Source organism: Haemaphysalis longicornis, unplaced genomic scaffold, assembly GCF_048455015.1.
Source record: "Haemaphysalis longicornis isolate Haplotype H1 unplaced genomic scaffold, Haemaphysalis longicornis Haplotype H1 scaffold_6, whole genome shotgun sequence".
In the NCBI taxonomy this organism is placed as follows: domain Eukaryota; kingdom Metazoa; phylum Arthropoda; class Arachnida; order Ixodida; family Ixodidae; genus Haemaphysalis; species Haemaphysalis longicornis.
The window spans coordinates 39258830-39284131 of NW_027526407.1; the positions used below are offsets into that span (position 1 = coordinate 39258830).

The 25302-nt window shown below is 45.3% G+C and overlaps 1 protein-coding gene across 1 annotated transcript in view; it reads right to left on the reverse strand.

The window, feature by feature from the left end:
• The window catches only part of LOC144142492 (IDLSRF-like peptide), a 196013-nt gene that overhangs the window by 54803 nt on the left and 115908 nt on the right, over positions 1 to 25302 (reverse strand). The window lies entirely within an intron of this gene.

Consider the following 25302-nt stretch of genomic DNA (forward strand, 5'->3'; position numbering starts at 1 on the left):
TGCGCGTACCCTGAAGGTTGTATGTATAAAACACTACTGCCAGTATGTTCTGCAGAACGAGTCGCGTGTGTTTGCATGACGGCATATGCTTCTGTTACTTGTGGAGAACCGCCGCCAGGAGTCGTTAAATAAACTTAGATGCCCGGAGCGGTAATTTCATCATCATATTTCACTTCAACAGCCGAGGCGTGTTCTGTGTTCTCAGAGCATGAACATAAACATTTCTCTCCCATTTTTCAAGTTCTTCACAACCGCACTAACAATAAAAAATTTGCTAATCTGAAATGCCATCGTTTTACAAGTACAGTAAGGCGCCAGAGGCGTGCACGTGCTTCCAACTTCCATTGATGGTTTAATGTGTAATCAACTATCATTCTCCCGTTATTTGTGCTCACCTTGTGCGGGGCCGCTTCCAATAACCAAGCAAACAAAACAAATTGCAAACGGCTGATCGTCTTTCAAAAAAGAGTTATCCATCTATTTGACTATTGTCACGGGCACTATGCCGACTTGAGAACGGGTCCACTATTTGTTCAGTACAGTATGCTTAAGGCTGACCAAATTTATTATATGAATCTTTTACAAGTTATACACAAGGAATATCTCCATGGCAAAGATAACGACAATAGCAGTATATACTGTTTTAGGTGCGCCAAAATAGATACACCGAAATTGCGAACAAACTACGACAGGCAGTCTTTTTTGCTTCAGCTCACCGACATATTCAACAAAGTTGGAGACCACATTGATTTCAACTGCAGTAGAAACATATTTGAAACACAGGCGAAAGAATACCTCTTAAATCAGAATATCTGCTTCAATGGCTAGAACTGTGGATGTGGTTCAGACCTGTTTAATGCGCATGTCTTGTAGTTGTGTCTATCTCTAAAACTCAATCATAGTTCTACCCTGATTGTACACTTGGACGTTGTTTTACTTTACTCTATTGTACTCTAATGTACATTACTGTACCTTTCCCATATTGTTCTCTAATATCTTGTGCTCTACATGTTGCTTGTAGTTTTATAACTAAAACATTAAAATTTCTAGCTTGCTTGATTTTGCTTCTTCATTGTACTGTACCAAGGAGGGCTGGGGCCTCTTACAACATTAAATTGGTCGCAGTTAGCACAGGACAGGGGTGATTGGAGATTAATGGGAGAGGCCTTTGCCCTGCAGTGGGCGTATATAGGCTGGTGATGATGATGATGATGATGTTAACAACAGCTTCGCTGGACATACACCTTCGCAGGGCGTTATGACGACCATCTTTTTAATTAAAATTGGTGCGAATTTTATCTGAATATATTATTTAGCTAACAGAAATTTTAAGGTTCCACAGTAAAATGCAATTCCTTCACTTTTTCGCTCAGGTTAAGACAAACGGCGGAAAATTATATGACGCGAAACTTACAGTTTAACAAAAGCGGCTTTATCCTAAGAAGAAGAAGAACCCAAAGCAACAGCAACCACAACAACCCGTTACAATTTCATTTCAGGCTCACAAAACAGAAGCGCGAGTCTTGAGGGCGAAAACGGTCCTGCCTGTGTAGGTGAATGTGAAAATGATTAAAAAACATTTTATGATTGGTTACGCTGATCTGAATGCAAAAACGTGTGTTTTGTTGGTTATGTTAGTCCTCTGTAAACGCAAGCTATCGCTTTGCACCTCCTTGCACTCCTTTTTGTTTTTGTTTGCGATAGCACTTAGGTATCTTATACAATGATCACTTTTTTAGTACAATCTTGCAATCATGGTTTTTAAGCTTCTAAACAATCAACTTCCTTTTCATGTCATAGGCGTTCATTCTGTACGCAATATAAACTCCACAAGGTTTCTACTCCCTATTTTCCCTACTCCCTACAATTTTCTACTCCCTATTGTTTATACAAATTACGGGAAAAAAGTACTCAATTCACCGCTATTCAACTCTGGAACAGCCTGCGCCTTATTCTGAAATCATCCTTGTCGTCATTTTTGTATTTATACCAGCCCTAAAGGTATTTCTCTTAGGGTGCAATTAGATGTTTTTGTTGTTTTTTCACTGATGTATGTATTTGCTCAAACTGTTACTTGGTGTAAAATAAAAAAAGACACGGTACAATGCACTTTCCTGAAAGAAGAGAATGTTTTCTAGTAGTCGTTAACGTGGTAGTAGGTATTGCATATCACACTGGATAGACTTGTCAAATTGAATTTGTGAAATTGCTAATGTTTGAAGTGTTGCATTTATTTCCGTAATTATTTGCGAATAACAATCCTGTTCGCTGAGATTACATGGTACCTTAGTAATGAACTACCCAGGATCCCGTTTCAGCGTTATGGCTTTGGGACCCTCGCCTGTAATTACACGTGTGTAAAAGTTCTTTTGGAAAAAAAAATAAAAATAGAATAAAAAGAAAGATGGATTCATTGAAACTACGGCTATTTTGAGCGACATCATTCCGCGGTTCTGTGTGTGTGCATGTGTGCGTTCGTGTGTGTCATTGTTTTTGAAACTGAAAGTGTACAGTGTAAACTTCACAATTTCATAGGAATGGATAAACGAAGTTTGAAAATTTCTGCCAGCATATAAGCCAGGTGTTCAACACTAACTTCATTGAAAAAAAAAAATGGCCGCGTATCTGCTCCTTTCGTTGCCAATGTCTCAAAAAGACGATAGTCGACTGCTCCACTGCTCCAGGCCGGGTGTCTCGATGGTAGCGCTGCCGTAGGGCGGGGACGCGCGTGAATTGAGGCACCCTACTACAACATTTATAGAACCACGTTGCCCTACTACACGAGCGTTTCAAGCGGAACGTAGATCCCATGTAGTGGACCTCTCTTTGCTATTGCCGTTTGATTTTGTAAATGCCTCCCGGATGTAGCGCTGGCAACAGCAGGCGACAATTTTCTGCCGTTGATGTATTAATTTATTTGCTATCGCAAAAACCAAGCATTCATTATTTTTTTTAAATAAAGGAACACTGCTAATACACCTTATGTATTGATTTGCTGCTTATATTTGCGTAATGCCTTGTTCTTGTTCTACAATGTTGACAAGTAGGAGCATGACAGCGGAAATAAACGTTTAGATTAGGCTGTGAGTATATAAGACTATTCCGCAGCTTTGATTTCACTTTGGCACGGTGGGTGAATCGAGTTACAGACAGGCAGACAGACCAAAATTTCTGCGTTTAAGTACCCCAAGAAAGACTATCGTCTTTAAAAGCAATCTTGCCTCTGCCACCACCCCCCTACCCTTCATCAAAGAGTTCGACGACCCTCCAGTAAGCTAACGGTTCCCGACGGAGGCTACTTGGAGGGACATTACGGACCCATACAGCGGCCTCGGTCGAACGATCGGTAGTAGCGCCCAGTGCGACGAAAAATCATTTATGCAGCAGCGGTCACCTCGAAAGCGTCAAACGCAGGGCCAACAGGAGGGAAGGATGTCAGCACGGAAGCCCGGAAGCCTGCCATTATGCGCCGCCACGCCCGAGATCGCGAGAAGACCGTCAGAGTAGGGTCATTACACGGTATTTGAAGAGGGGACACTGCATATCATCGGAAGTTCGCCAAACCCCCGAGGTACGACGGGTTCTCAAAAAGCGCTACTTATGCGAAGAGCATAGAGGGGCGCTCGTAGCTTTCAAGAACTCGCTTTGTCACTGTGTTGAGAATATCGCGGAAAAAGCCTTTGCTTTAATCCATGCTCTCCTCTGCTGAATAGATCGGGTAAAGTGCCCGACCCGGAGCAAGGTTCTTGCAGCAAAGAACGAAAACAAAAAAACGTTAAAACTACGTAATTGCTACCATCTTGCTATGAAGGAATTGCTAGAGAGCCTTCTTAAAAACTTCTCGTCGGCATTCTTTTTCCTGTAGTATCGTCTAATAAAAGCTTGCTTTGATAAATGTATCATAAAGCTGTGCCTTTTACCTTCCTCTTTTGTAAGACGATTTCGGACTTCAGCACAGGCGCTCCTTTTTTTCTTGCTTAGCTGAAATTATATGAGCTTACTTTGTAAAGTTGTAAACGCACACATCACTGGTAACCTTCCCTCGTTTTGCTTTGGTTTTAATTGTACGCGGATGTTGGTAACCTTATCAATTCTAACTAAGCCGCAAGTTAACATGACGTTATCTATGGGGTATACACCATTGAAATGGGGTAAGGGTTCACAGCAGGCTGACAATGGAGGGTCAAAGCATTCCACTCCAGTTCCAGCCTTCTATTGCGCTACATTCATGCTACTATTTTATTGTAATAGCTATACTATTCTACCGTGCTGGTGTACTACAATTCAACTGCACAGAAAAACGGTGATAATGCGGGATAGTTGGTCTATACTTAAAGATAGATAACAGTGTTTAGACGGGACGAGAGTGGGCGCTGTCTGTTCTAAGAGACTAATAATCTCACTGCTATTCTAAGGGACTACAATAGCGCTTACTGTAGATTACTATTGCTCTTTCACTAATCTGGGCAAGTGACTCTTCCGCGTTGAGCAGTGCCGATTGAACATCGAAGACATCTGAGAAAAGGGTCCTGGAATTTTGATTGCTGGTATGTAATAGCTCTGACGAGCAACTATTACCAGTAATTTTTATTCGCATCGGGAACAATTGTTTACTCACAACTATTTTGGGTATTATGGAGGCTACGCTAAGTATGCGCATTAGGTGTCATGAATAAACCGTTTTCAGGCTCGCTCGTAACGACGAGCACCAGGCGTGACAACGCTGCAACTCACTTGCTCGTTCTTTGTTTCGAAAAGCCTGTTTCAGCGTACGAATGGCCGTTCGTCGTAATCTTTCCACTCGCATGCCTTTGCCGATAAGAAAATGTTCAGGTCGATGAGTTCTTTGAAGCACGGTGTGCATTGTCCGTCGCACACAAAACGAGGTAATCAGCGTTCATTGCGTTGCTTCGAAGTACCGCGGCAAAGCTGCCTTCGCGTTGAATACCCGGCCGAGGTAAGCTCTGATGTCCGGTTTTTGCTTTGTTGTAGGGGGAAGATAAGGAAATGCATTTCCCGGGATTACTTTGTGCGTGGGTGGAGGCATAAACGAGACCCCAACATCCGGGTGGCGCGAGTTGTAAGGTTGTTCCGGGTGGCGCGAGTTGTGGGGTTGTGTTTCAAGAAATTCTGTTTTTAGCTTTGCTTCGGTTGTTGCTTGCAACGCTTGATATCACAGTTGCCAGGTGTCGTTAACGAAACTGGGTTTCTGGGAAGTATTCCTTTGTAAACTGACCCCGGAGAAATGGTTCGCTTGTGCACAGACGGCCTTAGAATACTCCCTCCTCAGAATTGGTTTTAGAAACAGGAGTGTTGGTGAGCTTTCTGCACGGCAGCCACTATAACACAAGTTCTGTTGTATCGCGTCCGCCATTTTTTACTTTCTGCTTATGAAAGTAGAAGAAGAGTTTTCGTGGAGCTTATCTAAGTGCATTTTGGGAGCAAAATCAGGTTTTGAAGCATACAATGTAAACTGACGCATTCTTAGAAAGTGCATAGAAATTTACGACCCTATTAAGCACATAGGGTAGAAAAATACAGAGAAAAACCAAAACCAGTCCATGTAAGCTTTCTGCAAGAAAGCCGTCTAGTTATGGAAACGGGGGCGTTTCGAAATCTATCTCTGCTGATGTACCTATTAATCAAGAGGCCAAACAAAACCGCAATTGCATTACGAGTAAGTAGATTGGTGTAGTGGCAAACGAGAACACCCAAACAATTGTGAATGACTTCTCAATTATCAATGACTTTCCCCGAAGAGCCCAACACGGATGATAAACTTATGAATTAGTGTATTGCAAACGAATGCGTTAAACAGTGAAACGGTGAGGTGAGGCGGTAATAACAGTGGTAGCAAAGTGCCAGGAACAGTGGTTGTTAATGATGGTGAAAGAAGACACGAAGTTATTGAAAGGGTTTTTAACTGATCTCTTGGAAACATAACATAGGCCATGGTGGTTCCACTTCACAGACGGGAAGACAAATTGAGAGAACTGGCTCGAAATATCTAATGGCTGTGCGCTAACTTTAAAGAGTCGCATCGTTTGGGCTTTCCAAAAGGCTAAAACCCGTTTTAACCTTGTCTTGAAGAAAGGCAATAAGGCTTGATACAAATCTTAAAACATTTCGTGGGAACGCAGCCATTGTTCCAAATATTTCACGATGCAAAACGAAACGTAGATTGCGAATTTAATGAGCATCTCACGAGGTTCTACAAAAATTTGTCGGATTTTTAATTTTTAATCAGAATGCGAGGCTTGTAAGTGTTGCGAGCGATTTTATTTCAAAGTACGTTCGTTTTTAAGGGGCGTAATACTAGGACGTGCAATTCGTGCCATTATTTCTTTTTGTTGTTTACTATTCTGCTTTATATGGATGTTTAGTAGTGCGCACTCTTTACATCTGTTGATGAAAGGTCATGAAAAAAAAAAGAAACAAGCGTCATATTACGACATTAGGTGCACGCATGGGGAAGATTAGCATACGAAAGGGATTGCCCTTGGAAATTTGGTCCCCCGAAGTTCCGCTTTTTGCCTAATGACCAGAGCAGCGTTCCCAATGTAGTCTTAGCGCTGATTTCCGATCGCATGCTGAGAGCCATTTTTCAACTTTTCCTTTTCATTTTTTTTCTCATGTTTACAAGACACGATAAATTCGGCCGTATCGCGGCACTTTCCTGAAGCCCATGGCCGCGCAAACAAAACCGTTTATAGCTGCGGCTAGGATTACCTCCTTCCGGGGCCAATGTGATTTGCTTCTTGTATTCACACCCTGTTCCCTCATTGCGTATGCTTAGTTTTGTTTGGCGTGCCAAGCTTAACAAGCCACTGTTCGTCGAAGAGAAATGAAGTCATCCGGTTAATTAAACTCCTACGTGCCTTATGCGCTCCGTGTGAACGGCTGGAAGGGAAGAAGGCAATCGCTGAAAGCGTTTGGCAGCAGCTTACAGCGAGCTCGCAATACCATTTAGGCCTAATCGCGCTCATCAGGAACGCCTGGATTAAGCGCGGGAGATTTGAGTTTCATTTTGCTCTTCTGTCGTCGCCTCGTTTCAGGCGGGAGACAATTACGTTCAATGCAGATGTTGGCACGGGCGAAAAGTTATCAGGAGCTTCCTTTGCTTTTTATTAGTTCCAGTACGCGTGGCATCGTGAAGTACCGAATTGATGCGACAGATAAAAACTGAAATTTAAAATCTTCAACTTAAGTATGCGTAATCACGCACTGTTTGCGTTCGGTGCATACGGCGGCCCCGCAGGAGGCCACATTTCGTTCCACGATATGTGCAAGAATAGCACTACCCGCTGTGGTGGCTCAGTTGGTGTGGCGTATTGCAGCTGAGCCTAAGGATGCGGGTTCGATACCCGACCGCGACTGCCGCTTTTCTGGTGAAGGCGAAAAGCGATAACGCCCGCCCGTTTGAGATTTCGGTGCCCATTAAAGATTCCCGAGGTGGTCGAAATTAATCCGGAGACCTCCGCTACGGCACGCCTCATCGCCCGAGTAGCGTCGCCACGCTAAACCTCACAATCAATCAATCAATCAATCAATCAATCAATCAATCAATCAATCAATCAATCAATCAATCAATCAATCAATCAATCAATCAATCAATCAATCAATCAATCAATCAATCAATCAATCAATCAATCACCAGACTAGCACTTCCTCAACGCACCCAGTGTCATCGACTTGCTTGCTTGGACCTCTGCTACTATCCTTTTGATCAACTGAGAAAATACCTCTACTGTCTAGTCTCAATAGCGTAAAAGTAGAACCACAAGGTTTCTAACGAAGGAGCTGCGCTCCATCCTCAGAAATGGTAATATTTTCCAGGATCGATTTTTGCTCTAGAATTTTCTTTTGCCCTAATTCTACGCATTCCTTTTGTAAGTAAGTGGCTTTGGTATATTTTAGGTCGGTTTGTGAGTGAGACGCAGCGTATCAACACGTTTCAGTAACATTTGGCATCGCACCGGAAGTCCCGGGCTTGCACCTAAATCGGAAGGGAATATCGACCTCAGGACATATCTCAAAGATTGCAAATATATCAAACGCTGTAGGAGTAGATTCAAAGACGCACTGATTGAAGCTGTAGCTGCGTTTTTTGTTCCCACAAAGCAGTGCACTGGTTTGACAGTTTTGATGTCAGTAAATTTGCGGGTCGGTATACACACCCTAGGATTGCAAGGAATGGGAGCTGAACAGTGCGATGTAAAGACAACCACCGTCGATGTGCGTGATCTTTTCATATCTAATGAAAACCCGATGAACCAGTGGCGTAGTAAGTTCATCCCTAAGAGGGAATAGCGCATCTTGGCACCATTAATCTGCGTCTCAAAGCTTTCATGACGTAAGGAGCAATTTTATTTTTGGGAAGTTTTTGGATGCGACGTTGATGAGCATCTTTTGCCGGCGGCCCTGTCCTGCGTGCGTCCGTCGTCCGCGTCCGCACAGCTGCGTCTCTCCTCCGCTCGCCTCCTCTCCTCTCTCCGATAGCAAACACTCTCTCTCAACATATGCGGTCGAGCTGCGCGCGGCTGCGCACTGTGCGCATGTGCAGTACTCTCTCTCTCCGCGGTCTCCTCTCCTTCGGGCGCGCTGCGCATAGAAGCGGAGTGCCGCGCTCCGGCCGGTCTCTCAGTCGACGGTCGTCCGCGCTTGCGCTCGCGCTTGCTGTCTTGCCGTACCCGACAATTGCTTCATGCGACGCCAATGGAACCCCCTTCAGCGTCGCATCACACCAGGGTTCCCGCGAGGGGAGGGGGGGGTAATTTTTTTTTTTTTTGCATCAAGGAGAGCACGTTCGCAACGAGGATGTATGACAAGCACGTTGTGTTAGCGCTCAAGCGTCGCGTTAGCCGCAGTAGTTGCACACTGGACTGCGTGGAGTCCAAATTACTTCCATTCGTGCGCAATTCGGAAGGTTCTGAAACGTCGCTAATGTCCATATTTTCAATCAAAGTATTTATTTTCGGTCTTTTTGCTGCCTAATTCTAACCGATATATTTCAGTGTGCTCCAGCATACTGATGTACGCAGCCATTGTTTGTCCTTATAAAAAATTCTGGAACTGGTCTTCTTATAAATCGACTGGGGCGTGTCTGTGTATTCCGTACCTTCAAGCGCTTTCGCTTCAACAGCGCACAAGGCGACTGACCGGCCGACTTTCTCGCAGAAGTTTAGTGTCCTGCGGCGAATCGCGCGTTGAAAAGAACCCGGCATGGCCGCAATAGTGTCGCTAGATAGGATACAGAGTACCATCACAGAAGCACGGAAGTGATCAACGGCGGCCATTTTGGTGGTTTGCAGTGTTGCCAGATTGCCGCTTCTGCGGCCTTACCGGTAACTTTCACGAGGTGACTTGTAAACAACACTACCGAAGACGCAGCAACACGGAACCTTCGGACACACTTCTGCAGCTGAAATGATGCGAAGCACGTTATCTTTCATGGGCGTTCGGAACGACCCCAGTCGAGCGCAGCCGCAGAGCAGGGAGGGTAAGCTGAGACCACCACAGTTTACCGACAGAAACGCATAAGCAAAATGGCGGTGCCCATGAACCGTGTCAGTGTAAACAAATGTCACATGAAGCGAACTGACCAATGATCATGGCGGTGGCATGGTACAATAGGAGAAAAGATTGCCGATACTCTGTAACCTCATAAGTGACCCTAGGCCACACATGCCCGGCTGTGCAGGCGGCCCCAAGGTTGCAGCACCCTCAAGCGTATGCGCATCGGACCAGCACTGCTGCGCGCTGTGTCTTATTATTCGTTTCTCTGTCCCAGTGAGAATTTTTTTTCCCATAGAGTTTCTTACTATATACACCAGAAACAAGTCGGGCGCTAGCGTCCATGCGGCTCACATCAAAGCCGTCTGTGTCATCATGGGCCGCCATTATACCGAGCACTCACCGTTGTTTTTATAATTGGCTTGTACTGAAACGCTTTAATGGCTGTAAATTCACATACGATACCAAAAAAACGGAAAGACGAGTGTGCCATTATGTAATTATAAAATCAATCACACTATTTTAAAGCGAAAGAATCAGAAATAAAGCGTGTTATTTTTACTAAGAGTCTGCCAGAACGGTTATGCCAGTACAATGCAGACCCAGCGGGTACTTCACAATACCGTAAAAGTTGAGGCGAAACTCATTAAAGACTTTTTTGCAAACATTGCAAGAAGTAAATTGTTTGAAAGGCTCAGAAAGGCTTTATGAGCGCACCTATGAAAACGAGCGCCGCGCCTTCGCTGTGTTTTCGTTCGTGTTTTCGTAACAGCTGTCTGCTACAACTTTCGCAGCGGCGAATTACTCGCTGAGTCAAGATGTTCGGGCGCTATTAAGATATGTACTGCTACTGCAAAAAAGAACTTAGGAAAGCACTCGTATAAAAAACTAACGTGTCTGCATTGTAGGTTTGTATTAATGCAAATACGTACCCATGCCGCTTGCCGCCCACCACTAAAGCTAACTGACGGGACGAAGGCCGTACTCGTACGCCCTCGGTCGCACGAGTACGGCCTGCAGAGAAGGCGACGTTGCCTTTTATACGGACATATTTTCCCTACGACGAAGAGTAAATACGATCAACATACCTTTTTTGTACACCACCAGGGCGCTTGTTAATATTCCCTAAGTCGGGAATTTTCGTTTCAACTGAAGAACTTTGCAACATTTGTTTGCAAGAATTCGTGAAAGCATTGCAAGCTAAAATTGAAACCATCAGGGCTAAAGCACCTCCTTGTACACCTTGGTCCAGAAAATTCTTGATTGCAAAAAATCCCCGATGATGATGATGATGATTGATGATGATTGCTATTGGTTTCCCATTTGAAGCGGGGTGATGACGTGTCATCTTACCAAAAGGACAAGATACCTACGTTTTATACTCTTGGTTTAATACTAGCGCTGCCTAGGGCAAGCACAAAAAATTTATTAGTCACAAAATACTTTTTAGATGCGACGCATCTCTTTGACTCGCCTTGTCCCTCCATCCACCCGTAGTCCGCACGCCTCTCCCCCATTCTCCTCGCCACGCCAGCTGCGCGGTAACGCCGCTCTCACCGCAGCGCCATCTTGCGTTAGCGCTCGCTCCCCTCGCCATGCCAGCTGTCCGTCATTGCGCGTTAGCGCTTGGTTAACACATGCGCATGCGCTACTCTCTTTCATTCCCCTCATCGTTAACGCGCGGTACATATAAACGCGATAACTGCACCCCTCCGCTGAGTCGCTCCACCGCCGCCGCTCCGATAACATCCGATGACCACCGATGGTTTGAATGGAGACTAACAGGTCTGCTACCGCGATGGTCGGCGCAACCGTAACAAGCACCGCCCGGATGCGTCGCATCACCCCATGGTTTCCCCCCACGGGAAGATGTGGTCAATTTTTTTTCCTGTTCCAGGTGGTAACTGTCCTAGGCAATATTCCCCTCTCTGCTTTTCATCCACCAGCATTCTAATCTTTTTTCGTCCCCTCGACAGCCTTGAAGTTAACTTCCTATGTGCTACCCTTAAATCCTAGGGCTTCTGGAAGCCGAATATTTCCCTCATGTAGATTTGGATGGATACCCCCAGATTGTAACACTATGTGCCGCATAGTTTCTGTTTCTTTTCCGCAGACCACGCATACCCCTCATGTTGTGAATACTTCCCCACAAAACTCTTAGTTCGCAGGCAACCTGCTCTAGCCTCAAAAAGCAAAGCACTGCCCTGGGAATTATCCTAGAAATGTTTCTTTCTGATGTCCAATTTCTCCACCTGCTACATATCTATCGACGTTTTAGCTTCCATTTTTGTCTCCATTTATCCGTTTATATATGCCTTGCCTCTGTTTTGCTTACCTTGGCTGTTTTTGGATTCTCCACTGGTCTTTCCGTATTTCATCGCTAGCCTTCTAGTCTTCCTTAACCACTGCGTGTCCATGCTTTTCAAGTATAGGTACCTGAACACCTTAGCTGCCCACCTACGTTGATCCATTGCTCTCAACCTTCTCTCAAAACATACTTTACTCTGCGCTTCTCGAACTTCACCTCACTTCAACGGACAAAACCTCTTTGTGTTTGTTTTTCAATTTTGTATTCTGGCGCCCATGTGCAGTGATATGGGGCGGAGAACACGCGCTGACGAAATACCTCTGTAGTGAAATATCGATGCTCTCGCTGCAAAAAGAAGCCGTCGTGCGGGTAAAACTAATCGATGGCACATGTGGTATCATATTTCAAATACGCCAGCTATTTTCCACAATCCTATACGATATCATACTGCATTTTCATAATACATGGGCAAAAGCATCGTTATCTATTTATACGAACTCAGAACGCCAATATCATTACTCTGAGCTGTAATGAAATTACAAATGAGCAGACCTACCGCCCGACGTACAAGTGGCCCTGTTTCTTGAAAAAGAATAATTCAGTTCATCGCTGCATACGAGAAAAGGGAAGGAGAAGTTAACAGGTGCATTGTTCACGTCTGCATTCGAAGCCCTGGCGCTCAATTTTTCAGCAGGCCTGTTCCCCCTTTCCTCGCTTCGGTGCTTTTGTCATGTCAGGGTCGAATGCGCCGAAGAAAATACGGTAAAAAAACTAAGTCATCTGGAATGCGAAACTCGGGCTTTGAACATACGAGGACATTTGTGTTGCAAATTAAGCCCGTAGCGACTACCACGTCTTCTAACATTGTTACTGGAAACTACGTCAGCTGCTTGAATATTTGTTATTGCGACTAAGAAGAAGTTTTCCTACACCCGGATCTACAAGTAAGGAGCGTTTTGGTAAGAACACCACTATGTGGTAAGAACACCACTATTAATAATGAGCTAAAGCTCGGTCGCGAACTCTGATTTTTAGATTCTTGCTTTATTAAAGTTTATAGGGTGTGTTTCCTCCGATGGTTCTTCATAGGCTACACCAAAGGAAGATACGCCACGGACAGTGTCTCCATACGTTTCTCTTAAGAGCGTGGCTTTAATTCCGTTTCATAACTTACTTGTGTTCTGTGTTGGTGGAAATGGTGATGCAACATGAATTCAAAGGTTACACAGTGCTTTACTTATGATTACATGGAGTCCCTTTGGGCAATACATCGTCATCCCTCTGTGTGTGTTGGAGCACTTTGCTCGAACTATTGCGTTATAGCTGCTAAAAAATGAATGCAGCGAACGCGAATAGCAAACTCATATTCCGTTTGAAACCTTGCGAAACCTGGCGTTCGGTAGTTCAGGCTTCTAAGGACATCTTTACAGTGTCTTTAGGTATACTGCCTGAACTTTTGCGCCGTTGCGCCGTAGCGCCACTGCGTGGCGCCAGTAGCTAGGAATTACAATTTCGGAAAAAAAATTGTCCCAAAAAAAACTTCTTTCTTGGAAAAAGTTAACCCATTATTTCCGCTGCCCGCGTGCAGGTTGCGAACGAAATATACAGACCAAAATGTTTGGAATTATGGAGCAAAATACAGTGGAATCCAAGTAATTATGATGTTATTGTATTTTTGATTATGATCTTACGGTATTTATGATCTTATTTCTTTCATCAAGTTCAGCAATATTTATACTTGTACATTGAATCCGTCAATTTTCGGCCTACATCTGGGAAGCTCCAAGAATTCCTCTTGGGTCAAACTAGCAAAAGCAATTTCTGCTCATGCAGGTATTTACAATTTTCAAGTTGTGTTTGCATTTGTGGTACTGTACTCTACTGTACTCTACTGGGCGTGGGCAGGGCAAGTAATGTGAGGGCAGGATAACCGTTGGCCATTAAGGTTAACAGGCTGGATCCCTAGAAAAGGAAAGCGCGGCAGGGGGCGGCAGAAAGTTATAGATGGGCAGATGAGGTGAGGAAGTTTGCGGAAACAAATTGGTCGTGGTTAGCACGGGACCGGGATAAAGGCCTTTATCCTGTAGTGGGCGTACACATGATGATGATGATAATGACTCTACTGATAAGGGCTCTAACTTGTTCCTACAATTTAGCGACCCTTTACTCCAAATGAGGTGTTGAACGCGTGGCAAATATGGACAGCCTTCTCACACCCTACTTACTTTTCACGCACGGAATCGGCACTGCATAGCGATTTTCCCGTGTGTTGAGTTATCTCGAAAGGAGCGAATTCCTCGTTTGCTCGACTCAAATATCGGACGAAAACCACCCGCTGAGTCAACTTACTGAAAATCAATGAACGCGCAAGCTTCTGCACGCGCAGCCACACATGACTACAAAGCCACCGTTTACACGTGGTAAATACTCGTAGTTGCGATGCTTCTGGCTTACAACAAAGTCTTGTTCATGTGAAGAGAGGGAAATTTGCGATGGAGTGCTTGATTTAAACAGGACCGCAGCTGTTCGGCTACCATGCGAAGTAATTAGAAGGTGGGTTCGGGAAGTAACGCAAACTTCTTCCTTCTGTGTGAACTTGCTTCAAGGCTTGCAAGTAAAGGGAAGTCTTTATAGAAAGAAAATAGTGTAAGTTCACGATCCGTCATATTAATTATTCTGAAGGCGCGACACGGTTTTTGTAGGCACGAAGCGCGTTTAGCAGGAGCCAATCCATCGTCCTTTCTCTCGGATAGCTTAAAATCCACGGCGGTTTCTCTTTTAGCGCAATAATAGTTAAACGAACCATTGTTCCCTTCATCGTGAATATTGTTTCTTACTGCATTCGTTGATTTTCGGACAAGTTCTGGCCTTAGTTTTTCTACTTTTCTCCCGCTCATTTTATTATTAGGAGCAAAAGTTGTGAACAACATGAAGAGAAATAGGACCGAAAGTCCTGTACTTTCACGGGTATTTATGAGAACACACAAGGGGGTTTGAATCTCGTTCTTTGGGCTGCATTCATATTTTAAAGCTACCTTGGGTCACTCAGTACAACCAATCGAACTGGTTTCACGGATAATATAGTAATGTATAGCCTACAAAACTTCGAGACAATTGCGGCAGTATTTTTGAAACTTTTTTATTGCCTCACTTTTATCTTGCACTTACGTCCTCCTTATGATAAAAGTTAACAGCAGCTTCTAAATACACTATGAACGTTTCGCATTACTACACAAATTACTCGACGTTAGTTCATAAAGTCTAACGTGAACAACGAAACTAGGAACTTGATTCCGCCTTTATTCGTAACATCCATAAAACGACGCGAGAGAGCTGAACCTCAAATATTCGGGTGCGATGCATCCCCTCCTAATTTAGAGCACTCTACCTTCAGCTTTCTGGACCTTTCAGGGACGTTCCTGGGACGTCCCTCCTCAAAACTGGTAGCTCTTCAGAAGGGAGAACCGCGGCGCCGCGCAGTCACCTGTTCCCCCCGCGGCTTACCTGTCGTTGTGTCTCGCTCGCATTTGTACATCGCGAACCAGCCTCCTCGACGCCGCAGTCATCGGCGGCTTGAGTGGCGACGCAAAGCAGATAAAAGGCATCGATCGCCTCTACCGGAAACCATGGCAACGGGCATGCATAAATGCACGCGCTCCCGGGAAAGCCAGCCTACCTACATGGCCTTAGGTGCGTTCCCTAACACGTTCGCACGCACAAAAGCGAAAATGGTAACTAAGGAACGGGGACAGGAGTGCCACGGCATCCTTCTGACGTCTCATTTTCCTCCCAGCACCCAACCGCCACCTGGCAGTGTGACTGCCACTAAGGAAGAAGAGGAGGAAGGCGCAGCTTAATATGTGCGAACAAGAACAGACTCCTAGAAGTCAGGCAGTGCTGCGGGAAACACTGCTTATGAGAGGCATCCTAATATCTCTCGCAGTTTCCTTTATCTTTTTGTCACGCAAGGGGACGAAACGGCCGCGATGAGCTTACCTTGTCTTCTAATTGGACGCAGAACAGAGCTCGCATTGTTGACGAACATCGCTGCAAAGCAAACACTAAGGAAGCTTCCTTGGATGGATATGAGGCACCGAAAAGCAATGCAAAGAAAATTTCATTTCGAAACAGGAAGAAACTTGCTGAAAAGTTTTGAGTCCCTCGTGTAAGGACCGAAACCAACGTGTTGCCTAACAGCTGGCTGTAACAGCAGATGCTCTAGTGAAAGTATGCCATCGCCTTTGTCTTCCTTTTAGCGCAAACAATGTTTCTCCAGCAGAGCAGAGGCGTTGACAGTGTGCTGCAGGTAAGAAGAAGACAAAGCGTTGACTTTATTTATGCTCTGCCTAAAGGTGAAGTGTTAAACGAATTTAAAGGGACCCTGCAACATCTACGATCACCCCTTTCCCAAAAGGTGAAGTGTTAAAGGAATTTTAAGGGACCCTGCAACACTTTCGATCGGCGCTTTCACTAAAGGTGATGTGTTAAAGGAATTATAAGGGACCCTGCAACACTTTCGATCGGGGCTTTCACTAAAGGTGAAGTGTTAAAGGAATTTAAAGGGACCCTGCAACCCTTTTGATAAACAATTTCACTCTTTCCTTCGCTTCTGAAACCACTGCGAAAGCTATACAGTTGAACACGGATATATCGAACACGGATATATCGAATTATTGTCTATATCGAACAGTGCAAACATCCCCTTGAAAATCCCATGCAAAAGTATAGGGCTGTTGTGCGCGTGTATCGAACTCCTGATCACGGGCAAATTTGATATATCGAATTCCGCGCCGAAGGTGCCCCTGAAAGTTTGCTTCCTCTGAAGGGGTGGAGTTGATGATAATGTTGACTCATCGCAGGAGCTGCCTGGCTTGGGGAGACAGAGGCGGCGTCCGCGGCATTATGTCGCTTCGATGGCCTTCAACAGCTGTTTTCACAAAACACGAGGGGCAGCTCCAAGATAGTTAGAACGCGGATAGTGGTTGGGGCGAAAGGACATAAAGGAGCAAAAGAAATTGACCGGAGGCACTCTTTTTTTGTGATTGAGCTGTTTGATGGCTCGTGCAGGGGCACCAATGCGGACAAAACAAACTTACGTGCGTATGTTTGTTTTGTCCAAGGCATTCATTTCGGAGCAACGAAGGCGGGAATTCGTCGGGCGCAGGCTGCTGAAAAGATGTTGGTTGAAAAGGCGTTCGTAATTCCTCGCAGTAGTTTTGACGGCGATGCACGCATCAACGTTGACGTAAAGGCGAATGTAGCACAACCCGCCCCGGCTATTCCGGAGCGTGTCGGGTTCAAAGCGACTTCGTTACACGCCTCCAGATAGGGGAGGTGTTCGGTTCGGATACTGAAGATAACGGCACTCAGTGCCTGACAACGTTCCCAACCGCCTACTGCAGACGAGGTTCCGTCAGCGCTATTCGCCTCTGCTGTGGCACAGTGTACAGCATTGATTTTCTCATTTGTGCGTGTTTGTAATCTTGAAGACAATTTGGCAACCTTTACGACGCAGAAGAAAAAACAAGCGAAGCTGAGACATTTCAATGATAAATAAAGTGCGGTGGTCATCATGCTGCGGTTCGGATTTTCCGTGATTTGAGGGTTAAAACGGTAAACTACCGTTTTCCACGACTTCAGAAAACTCTCAGTGATGTGCGGATTTATCAGATAATCTTCAGATAGGCATATTTTATATATCGAAATATCGATATATCGAATTTTTTCGCGACCCCCTTGGAGTTCGATATATCCGTGTTTGACTGTAGTTATCGCTAGCACGGAGCGGCACTGCGTGATTTGCTCGTCGCACGAGATGCGACTTCTATCTCTGCTTTGTTTGTGTGGCTTTTTTTTTAAAAGTTGCTTTCGAAAAGCGTTCATTGCTGGAACTGAAGGAAAACCAGCCAGCAGCCACTACATGGCCTCAGTGACGTAATTCGAGCCGAAGAACGTCAAGACCGGGAAAGAGAGGAAATCTTTTGAGCGAGTTCCCAAGTTTATTTTTAGTTAGTTCCCAAGCTTTAATTTTCTTCACAACAGCGAAGTTAGTGATTACGCTAACTTTCTGCTTTAGCTGTACAGCTTTATTTTAGCTGAATTTCATATTTTCCTTGATATTTATTCCACGAAATGGCCAAAAGAATGAATGAAGGGGAATTTTTTATTTATTTTGGCATCACTAAAAGCTTATGCACCACCCAGAAGCGTGTTGATGTCCCGAACGCGTCTTTCATGGAAATAGCGTTGCCGGTGGCAAGACAGAAAGACGCTTTGCATTATGAGCGCGGATTAACGCGGTGAATGAATGCCTACGCTCCATTCTAATCGGACTAGGCTTCGCTGCAGGTAACTGCACGCGGAGCAGCAGACTGTAAGTCGGATTAGGCCCTGACCCGGAACCTCCGCTTCTGTTCCCGAGATCTAATACCTGAAGCGGGCCCCGAGGTCTTTGTTGCCCAGATTGGGACCAGCGTCGCCGTACCCGGTGCAATGATAATGGCTTCGCCTCGCCGAACAGCGTCGCAATCTCTACTGTGTACGTCCCTCTTTATTTGTCTTTTCGAGCTTCGAAATTCTTTGCCTCGTCCTCGTAACGATGGGCCTTTCTCTGATTGCAGAGTAGGCATTGGACGAATTCAGTTCGCTGTCTGATGAGTGGGAAGCGGAAGTGGTCTTAAATATTTTTTTAGCCGTACTGCTTTGGAACCCTTCTGCGGGGTTCAATTGGTCATTAGAAGGTGCCCAAGGTTTACCCCTTTGTAGTTATGGAGTTCTGCAGATGGTACATCTCGATTCATTCGATATGTTCGATCGTAGCTCATACAAAAATTTATGTCACTTTGGTTTAGCGAGCGCCATTCACTGTTATTAGAGCGGATGACCTTAGGAGACCGCACAAGGTCCGTCCGCGTCCGTGCGCATAGTATTTACAATCGCAAAAAATCATACAGGCACCGGCAGGATTCGAGCCTGTGTCTGGTAGACCAGACAGAGTTAGTGGCAGTCGCCTTACCCATTGGGCTACGACCATGCAGTCAGACGCCGAGAGTCAAGTGGCTTACTCCCTCGCCTGTAACGGTGCCGAGTACCTTAGGACCTCCCAATGCCCGCCCGCGTTATTCCGTGGGCACACCACAATCAAGCGAAAAGAAAGCGAAATTAGATTTGTGCCGTGAGTTGCAGTTTCATTTAGGGAATAATCAAGGTGCAACTCACGGCTCAAATGAAATAGTGGCCGAGGCGTAAACCGGATGTCACTCGGGGAGCAACTTGGACGTCATTTCGACTCCCCGTACTCCGCACCCTCGCCGTCATCCATGGAGTGGAGATGCTGCCATTTTTTTTCTCTAGCGTAAACGTTCTGTTGGAACCCTTCCGCCTTATTCGTGAAAGCATCCGTGTATAACTCGCCGATGAAAATGTGTATGCGCCAAACAAAAAGGAAGCGCTCGGGTATGCCACCGCCCGTGTTTTGGCCCAACGTAATGCTTTAAGGGAAATGGCCAAATAATAGAGAGTTTTAGCATCGCGGCTAGCGTTCGCTAACGCTACGGCGACGGGTGCCGGGACCCGACTGGGAAGGTGCGCATTCGTTTCGCGGAAGTGAGCGGCCCGCCTCGCCCGGCTCGATCATTCGTTCCTGTAAGGGGCGACCTCCTCGCCGTCCCCGCGCGCGCGTGCGCAGTTGTGACCCGGTAACCCGCCGCCGTAGAATTATCGTACGGCAGTGTCAATCACTGTCAGTGCCTCAGTGCTGGGCATACGTGTCTGGTCCAACTTTTCCTCTTTTTTTTCCCTGTCTCTTTTTTGCCCATTTCCCCTTTTCCACGTGCAGGATAGCAAACTAGGCTCTAGCCGGGTTAACTTTCCTGCCTTTCTTCTACATTCTTCCTTCCTTCCTTCCTAGTCGCAATGCTAAAACTCTCTAATCCTGCAGTTTAATGTTCAATGATTAGGAAATTGCCCGGCCGGGTGTAAGTGTCAACTTGTAAGTTGCCTAACGTTAGGCCTAAACACACGACATTAGGCCTAGCGTGATGTTTTCAGCTTTAACCTCATAAATCGGTTCACACTCTAAGAGAAAGAATTCATTGCAGTATTTGTACGTAAAGCCGTGATCATCGGTTCGCGTCCAAAGAACACACAGGGAAACGTTCGGCCTTATCTGCGGCACATACCCACGAGTTGCGGCTATTATTCTAGCGAAATGATACATACTCACAAAGGTGTAAGTAATCACGTGGTGTATCGGATAACGCTTGATAAAGAGGATGAATGCTGCTTTGCAGCGCGGGTTGTTACAGAAGCTAGCGCCCGTGGTGCATGCCGGGACATGTAGAAAATAATCACTAAATATTAATCGAGTAAATTACATAAATCACATGCACTAAGATAATCGACCGCGAAAAATCTGGGTAAGTACTGTAAAACCCGCCTGCGGATTCCTTAGTCTACCAAAGTGCTACATTCACAGAATAGACATACTTGCTGTGGGGATATTTCCCAGTGAATTATAAGCGGGAATGTATGCTGCTTGCAAATTGTCTCTAATACTTAGTTGGACTAGGCATAAATATATTTTAACGAAGGTTTAGATATGATTGTTTTTAGGGATATTTTAATCATGATGCATTGTCCGGGTGAAAGGGAAAATACTATGAGTTTTATATTATGTGTAATCATGGGGAGTTCTTCAGCCTTTTTATTTCTTTCACTCAATACCTTGTCTCTCTCTTCGAGAAATGCAGAGCAGGCTGGCTCAGAAGTACAGTTTGGATCTGCCCCGTTAGGCACGCCAGCAATTCAGGGGGAGCCTAACAGAAAACTAAAGCACGAGACCAACAGATGCCTGAATATACACTTAGCCGGTGTTTCCAATCTATCCGCGAAAGGGTTTGCCGGAGAAGGAATCATAATGCGGCACACAGCAAATAACGTCTGCAGGTTGGCTAAAAGGGGGAAAAAAAGATGAAGTTAGGAAATAAACTCCCGACTGTCTATCACATCAATCTTTTTTCGCAGGCTCTAATCCCACTAAGAGCAACGCCGAGAAGCTCTGCTGCTTGCGCAGTTTCGTCACGGCCGCAATAGATGGCTCTGGCGGGTGTCTTTCGTGGCTTGCATCATCTCGCCTACTTATCTGTCCATCTGTTGATTATTCCGCAGGGACTCCAGCCTTCGGCAGAGGCTGTAGCGTACCCTCGTTGATCGCTGTGAAAATTCTCGCTGGCACATTCCCCGGTGGGATATTTGTTAGCCCTCCATCTACTGCAATAAAAACACATTTACGAGATGTGTCATGCTCTCGCGGTATCGGATCAAGCAGCATACGGAGACCTAATGGGCTATCTTGTGATACAGCAATTTTCCTACACATAGTTTGTATGAATAATTAAAAAGAGAGTGGAACACCTAAGACAACACGGTGTTTACAGCTTGTTTTTCCGTATTCTATTAAGTTCCGGGTATGCGAAAAGTTTTCTCGGCCGTGCGGTGGAAAAGGGGAAAACGTGTTGGAATAATGTTGCAGGCCTTCCCAATTCCTCAACAGAAGAAGAGTAAGTAAACGTGCAATCACAAAAACAACGCCGATGAGGAAAACTTTATAGTCAAGAACATCGTTTTCCGGGATGGGTTTACTAATTTTTCGTCACAAACGATAAATTCGCCAAAGTTCCGTACTAGTTGGCTATACCAAGCTTTAGGCCAACTTAGAGGGAATTGCAAAAAAAAAAAAAAAAAAAAACGTAAGTTCTGATATCGCTTGATATTATGAAATTTGCTTGCAGGCATTCGTGAGCACGAATTTTAGACGCGACAACTGATTCAGTCAATTTACGGGCCCAAGGTATATCGGGGGATTTGTGAAAAAGTGTTTAAGCCAAATATCACCGAATAAACCGAAGTTTCCAGATCCCATTTATTGTTTTATAACCTTCACGCCATAGCTTCGCACAGGGTCTTAGTTACGTCATGAAAATCGTTGTCTTTGTAGCTGCTCTATAGAAAGATCGAAAACGAATGTGTGGGACGAATATAAGTAGCTTTTTATAGTTACCGACACCCTGCTGCATTCCTTCACGATTAAGAAACGATTTTATGGTATTTCAATTGCGAGTATATCTGGATTTTATACGTCATGCTTCTGTCACCCTCTTTCCTTCATTCATTGAACACCAAAAAATAAACTCAGCGTTTTGCCAGGACGCAGTCAAAGAACTCCTCAGGAACTCCAACGTGCCAAAGAGACGTCGTGTAGTATGCACCGACGCGTCTTCTCACTGCGCCGAATATAAATCGCATTATCGGTATATAATCATCTATTGACGTTTTCTTTTTACGACTTTTCGAAACTGTTTACAACAGCCAAGACCGTAAAAAAAGTGTCTCCTCTGAGAACGCGAGCAAAGGCACGGTTGTTGATGCGACTGGTTGGTAAGCTCTTCTTGTTTATTTTTTTTCCTCTTCCACCTTCAGACAGGCATGTCTGCATGTTTAAACAACCACTGATTTCGTCACGGTACCGTGTCTACTGCTTCCGTGCTAAGAGAAGCATAACCACGACAGCAACCACGGCGTAGGAGAAAAACATCCTTCCCCGAAGTGCGTGCCACATCTCTAACCAGCCAGTGGTTCGCACAGTACGAGAAAAAAAAAAAAACAGAACCAACTTTGCTGCAGCACGCGGCGCGACGTATAGATCGGGCGAAGCAACCAACCACTCTGCTCTCTTTGACGAATGGGAGGCAACCGTTGCTTCCGGCCTCCTTTTGCGAAGGTTCTGTGCCCTGGAGGGCGTTACTGGCGCAAATGCAGCGTTGCTCGTTGAGGCCTACAACTTCTCGCGCCGCGATGGTCTTTGCTTTTAGATCGTCGTCTTCACGTCGCGTGAGCTGAGGAGGATGAGCGGAGAAAGACGTCTCTTGCTTGAGGCACCATAACTCTCGTCTTGTCCGCCGAACTAACGAACGTGTTGCGCTAGCTTCTTCGTGGGGCGTCCTTTATGGTTTTCGTACGCTTTTGCTTATTTGTGGGCGGCAGTGTACTGGCGTTGATTGGAGCTTGCGTGTACGTTAGCTTGTCGTCCTCCGAGATGGGACTGCATTTGTGCGTTTCGAGGACGGAAGAGGGGAGGAATGTTTTTTGGGGTTGGCCATGCTGGCGCGGTAATGATCCGCAAGAAAAATTATAGACAATGTAGACGTTTAGGTTAGTTGTGAAAAGAAGCAGAGCTGCATAATTTATTTTATTTTATGCAATGGAAACAAGCTAGACTTACAGCACATCCCGGGTGAGTCCAGCGCACTGACTATAAGCGTTATTTTGGGGATGTCTTTCGTCCACTTGCTTTATGGACAGCGGCTGCTAGTTCAAACAGAACATCTCAAGATGTTTGCTATCGGTTTTGCTAGTCTGCTTATATGGAAGCCGCAGAAGAACTTTTACACATGACGGTGTTTTCGGAAGAAAGTTACGGCTATGGCACAAAAACAAAACAACAGGTCATAATAGACCAGTACGCGGCAAACTTATTTAGAAACGAATTGTTTACGGCAACTCCGTGTGTTTTTCAGCAAAGTACCCATTGTGGAGACATTTTTATTGCAATCAAAATACTTACATTCCTTTGGTAAATACGCGTGTAAATGGACGGCAACATAGGAACGGTGATCACTGGCATAAACCAGGGGAATGGAAGCAGTCAGCCCTTTATTGAAAGTGGGGTATATGGTGCCACTTGTTACATATGTTGCCATCTATGTATAGATTCCATCTGAGCACGGGCGTTGCAGCTACCGATTCTTTCTTCGGGTTGCGCGGCTTAAAAATGGTGTAATGCTAAATTGCGACAACCGGTAATAAGTTAAGAAAGGGACTTTGATTTTTGTACTTCTACGTAGCCCCTACACTGCACAGCATCCATTTTTCGAATTTCCTAGACAACCCGATGACGAAAGGTCATCGGCCACTCATATTTCGATATGGAAGGGTTCCCTATTATTCGCACCGCTTGAAACGGCAATTTCACCAAAGTTATAGCGACTCAAGCATAGATATCATTTTACCTTGTTCGGCCACAAGCCTACCACCATTTAGCAAGAACAATCACTATTTCCCTATTCAGTTCGGTGACGACGTAGGAAACACAATACGCCACCTGTACGTAGCATAACATGAAGCATTTTGTCAGATATTGCTCTTGGCCCTTTAATGTCCTAGTCTTCATTCGGAAATTCGTCTTCGGGCAAGCCGCCACCGCGTGAGGCTACAACGTTTAGCAAGATACGCGTTAATATTTGTACATTGTTCGTGCCTTTCGCAGCTCTCATGAGCTCGGCAGTGCTGTGCTAGTCTCTCTTGTCTATCCTCCAGCCTTGGCGGTGCGTAGAGGCACCTGCCAAGTAAACGCGATTTAAAACCAGCCTTAGCTAAACTTTGTGCCGACCATTACGCCCCTTCGCTGCTATAGTGCTACAAGATATTTTTCGCCAGGGCGAAATCGTCAATGGTACTGCTTCAACGCCTCATATGTGGGCTCCGCTGACTCCGTACCTGCACCATGCACTTGGACTTGCGTCTCCAGTCGCATCGCGTGCTCTGAACTCTGTCTACATATCACTGCGGGAAAAGCTAGGTGGTAGTGCAGCGGTTAGAGAACACAAACTTGGAACATAAAATAGAAATTTCATGTCTGCATTGGCAATTTTGAACAATATTCTCGCCTCTTCTGCTGCTTGATGGCATCCATGTCCAGCAGCTTCCCGCCGTCCCGTGACCAGCGGTGATACATTAGCATTTAAGGCCTAACTGGAACCTCTTGTCAATTTATTAACTGCCAAGGTAGCTTAAATTTTTTTTCACAAAGACTCTTTCAGGTTATTCAACCGAGTTCACAGAATTCAAGTTTTAGAAAGTTGAGTGTTTCTGTCTTTGTAATCTTCTTCTACTATTTGGCACATCTATCAGCGTTTCCTATAAAAAGTAATCTAAGCCATAGAAGTCCAAATAAACAACCTTTCGTTGGTAACTTTTCTGGCACGTTCTTTCTGTTATTCTTTTTTGCCCGGCATATAGCTTTCACCACACAGCGGTTTAGTTTGGGCACGTATTTAGCGTATTGTGGAGACCCCGTTTCCTGCCTACACATAATAACTCGGAGCGACGACACCCCTGAGGGTCTGCTCAGTTACCCATTTAGAGAAAAAAAAGCGAAGCCGTCAACTGCGAGCGACAGACCTAGTTAAGTCGAAAGCAAAACGAAAATGTCCTGGTTTAGACAGTTCCTAATTGTGAAGAATGGCTCTCAGAGGAAAATGTCGCGCGTTGACTCGTGTTCCCTCGGCCGCCTAAACGGCGTCAAGAACTTCCGCCGCCGGGAGGGAACTCAAGGGGCCGCGCCTGGCACGCCGCTAACCCAAAGTACGTACTGGAATAGCTTTGAATAGCACGCCCGGGGGGCATTGGCGGTAACGTCTCGA